A 4,669-nucleotide genomic window follows, 5' to 3' on the forward strand; every position below is an offset into this window, starting at 1 on the left:
GATGAGACTAAAGCTTCTCACGTGCCTGGGCTATTTCTAGAGTGGAACGTCAGGTTGTAACATATTTTTGGCGTTGAACTCCAACTTGTAACCTGTTTCTGGCGCTGGACGCCAGACTGCAACATGGAACTGGCGTTGAACGCCAGTTTACGTCATCTATCTTCGTGCAAAGTATGGACTATTATATATTGCTGGAAAGCCCTGGATGTATACTTTCCAACCCAATTGAGAGCGCGCCAATTAGACTTCTGTAGCTCCAAAAAATCTATTCTGAGTGCAGGGAGGTCAGAATCCAATAGCATCAGCAGTCCTTTTTTCAGTCTAAATTAGATTTTTGCTCAGCTCCCTCAATTTCAGCCAGAAAATACCTGAAATCACAGAAAAATACACAAACTCATAGTAAAGTCCAGAAATATAATTTTTGCCTAAAAACTAATAATATTCTACTAAAAACTAATTAAAACATACTAAAATCTACATGAAATTACCCCCAAAAAACGTATAAAATATCCGCTCATCACCTACATGGCCAGGGTCCACGTCCGAGGCACTCTTCCCTTTCCCTATTTGGTTACATAGATGGGCCATCATGCTGACATGCCTTGGGAGGATGCCGATGAGAAGCCCACGGCTGCAGACCGCAGGAAGATTATTCCTCACAGTAGAAACTTTCTAGCTTTGGGCTACAGACCCCCACCCTTCACTGCTACTGATGAGACAGCCACACCATCTACTGGTCCTTCTTCTTCCACAGCTACCCCTGCTACCACTACTGCACCTCCACCTGCCTCAGAGCCAGTTTATCACCTTGTGCACTGCCTGTTTCAGCAGCTAGACAGAATGGAGCGCTGCAACCGGCACCGGTATGAGAGACGCTATGAGCACCTGAGGCTGTTGATTCGATCTGGCGGTGACATCCCCTCCGAGCCTGACACACCATCACACCCATCTGAGGAGGAGGCGGATGAGCACGAGGAGGAGCTGGCACCCCCTCAGGCTGCACAGGCAGGCACCGAGCAGGCTGCACCAAAGCAGGAGGTCCCACATCAGATCCAGGCTGCCTATTTGATTGCATGTTTATTTTTTGTGCATATTTTACCACTTGGTTAAAGTAATATTTTCTTTTTAAAGAAATTTTTATAGTATTTCACTAATTTGAATAAAACTTTTTGAAAAACTTGTTTGAAGAAATATTATTTTGGAACATAGCTTAGAGCTCGAACACACAAAACCAGTGAGATTTTGAGCCTATTTGATTGGTTGCATTTTATCTACTAACATTTTATTGTTGGTGAGTGTTTTTCTCTCTAAAATTGTGATCTTTGTCTTGCTTAATTCTATATTTCCATTGTTTGATGTATGCATGCACTGATATGATTGAGGCCTTTGTTTCACTAAGCTTACATACCCATATGGCCTTACCCTTTCATCATCCTTTGCAAACCAATTTGAGCCTAATATACCCATTTGTTCTTTACTCTAGCTCATTACTGACTCTAAGCGAAAAACAATAATGTCCTCAATTTGAATCCTTGGTTAGCTTAGACTAGTAAAAGTGCTTATGATTTAAGTGTGAGGAAGTTGGGTTTGAAAATATTTGGTTTGAATAATTGGGTGTTGTATACTTTAGTGAAAATGTGTAAAATAATGGTTGAGCACATGTTATTGCATTCAATACTTTAATTATATGCATTGAAAAAAAAAAGTGAAAAAGAAAAAGAAAAGAGCAATTAATAAAAAGGGACAAAATGCCCCAAAATAAATAAGTGAAATCAATGCATATGAGTTGTACTCAAAACTTAGAATGCATAAATATGTAGGAAACACAGTTGATGGGAAGTTAGATATTGTATTTTAATTAAATGGATTGTCTTGAGTTAGGTGGAAAGTTTATGTTAATTAAGGATTCAGATTTTAGTCCACTTGGCCAAATACAATCCTACCTTGACCCTAAACCCATTACACCCCTTAAAAGACCTCTTGATTTGTGTATTGGTGCATTAAATTGTTGTTGATTGTTAGATGAAGAGTAATCTATAGAAAGCAAGATTACTAGAGAATTGAGAGAATTGACCCTAGACACTTGAGAGTTAGAATGATATACACTACTAGTAAGGGTTCAGTGCTTAATTCTATGTTCCCTGCTTTTATGAGCTATCTTCTTCTTGCAAGTTATTTATATTGTATTTTGTGATTTGAATTAGTGAAATCCAGTTCATATTATTCTTGAAAGATTTATTTATTTTTTTTTACCAAGTAGGTAGAATCATTTTAGCATGTAGTTGCATTCACATTCATAGCTTGCATTGCATGAGTCTTGCCTTTCCCTACTCATTTATTTGGTCTCCTTGAGTTTAGCATGAGGACATGCTAATGTTTAAATGTGGGGAGGTTGATAAACCACTATTTTATGGTTTACAATGTGTTTAATTGTGTGATTTTATCAGGGTCTTTACCCACTTATTCATATAATTAGCATGCATTTATATTTCCTTCCTAAAATTATTACATGATTGAAAACATGCTTCTTTGGTCTTAATTTGGCTAATATTAATCCTCTCTTATTACATTTCGATGCCTTGATCTGTGTGTTAAGTGTTTCAGACTTTATAGGGCATGAATGAGTGAGAGATTGGGAAGGAAGCTTGCAAAAATGGAAGGAACACAAGAAATTGAGGAGATGACCAGCGATAAGTGACGCGTACGCGTCAGCGACGCGACCGTGTGAAAGAAAGGAATTCGCAGTGACGCGGTCGCATGGCTTACGCGACCGCGCGGATTGGAAAAGCACAAGTGACGCGGGAGCGTGGACGACGCGAACGCGTGGCAGGGAAAAACGCGAATGACGCATCCGCATGGATGACGCGATCGCGTGACGTGCGCGATCTGCAGAATTACAAAAGTCACTGGCAGAGATTCTAGGCCGCATTTTAACCCTGTTTTCGGCCCATAAATGATGTGCGGAAAACGATCCGACACAAAACTCACCGGCAAGTGTACCAGGTCGCATCAAGTAATAATAACTCACATGAGTGAGGTCGATCCCACAGGGATTGAAGGATTGAGCAATTTTAGTTTAGTGGTTGATTTAGTCAAGCGAATTAAGTTTTAGTTGAGTGGTCTGTGTTTAACAGAAGCTAAATTGCTTGGAATGTAAAGGGAAAGGGGAGAATTGCAGTAAATTAAAGAGCAGGAAAGTAAACTTGCAGAATCTTAAAGAACAAGAAATTAAATGACTGAAACTTAAAGTGCAAGAAATGTAAATTGCAGTAACTTAAAATGCAAGGAATATAAATTGCTTGAATGTAAAAGGGATTTGAGGAATGGGATCTCAGAATCTAAGCAAAGAGGAACTGAATTGCAACAATTAATAAAGCAGAGATTAAATTGAAAGCAATTAGAGCTCAAACAGTAAGGAAATTAATTGCAGTAGAGGTTCACAGAAGAACCAAAAGGAAATTTGGATCTCAGGACTCCAGAGACTAGGTAGCAAAGCCTAGATCTCAATTGCCTTCCCAGATCCAAGCTCTCAAAGCAATTGACAAGAAATTGAAGAAGAAGCAGTAAAGGGAATGTAAATGGATTCAATTATGCAGGAGAGAAATTAAAGAGCTCTTGAGTGGAGATTGAGACAGAATTTCCTCAATTCTTAACACCCAAGACTCAAACAAGAGAAATAGAGATGCCCAAGCAAGAACAAGAAAGAAAAGAGATCAATTCTCCTTCCCAATTCTCAGAAATCTCCGTGAAGTCTCTCAAAGAAAAGCTGCAAAATTCAAAGCTCTAAACCAAAAGTGCCAAATTCAAAAGTCAAGTTCCAGGTCCTAATTACATCAAACTAGCTCCTATTTATACACTTTCTATTCTTGGATCTTGGGATTTGGATGGGCTTTTGATTTGGTGAAGAAATGAATTAAATTGGATTTTTAATTCAATTTTTGGCCCAAGATCAATTGCTTCCAGGAGGCTGCCCTGCCCTTGCGGAGGGCAAGGCAGAAAATTGATGCGCCTGGCCCATGGTGCATGCGCGTGGTGCGAGCTTGGTGCGCAGGATGCTGCCCTGCCCTCGCGGAGGGCAGGGCAGAAATTTCTGGTGCGCCATTCTTGATGCCTGTGCGCCAGATTGATGCTGCCGAAGCCTCCTTGGTGCGCCAGAATGGTGCCTTGGTGCGCCACAACAAAATGCTGCCCTGCCCTCGCGGAGGGCAGGGCAGTGTTTCCAAATTGAAGCCCCGTGTTCGATCCTTGAGTGACGCACACGCTACTTCTTTTCTTTGATATTCTTGGCACCAAAGTGAGACTTAGTTTCTTGTTTCCTCATGGTTCCGTGTTCGACTCTTGTGGTAAGCAATGGTGGGCTTTTTCTTTGAATTTTTCCTTTTGGAGAGCCCGATACTGCCCTTGTGGAGGGCAGGGCAAGGTTTTTCCTTCCTTTGATCCAAGGCACCATTTTGTGCTCTGCCCTTGTCGTGGGCAGGGCAGAGTTGCCTCTTCTTGGCTTGCTCCCTTATGTTGCCCTCCTAGAGGGCAGTGTGCCCTTGTGGAGGGCAATGCTTGCTTCCTCCATTATGCGCCACACTTCTCCTTCCTTTGACCACGTTTTCTTCTCCTTGGGCCATGCTTTCTTAGGCCACGCTTTTCTCTTTTCTTCTTTTCTTCACCTACAATA

This window comes from Arachis stenosperma, chromosome 10 (assembly GCF_014773155.1).
Source record: "Arachis stenosperma cultivar V10309 chromosome 10, arast.V10309.gnm1.PFL2, whole genome shotgun sequence".
NCBI lineage: Eukaryota > Viridiplantae > Streptophyta > Magnoliopsida > Fabales > Fabaceae > Arachis > Arachis stenosperma.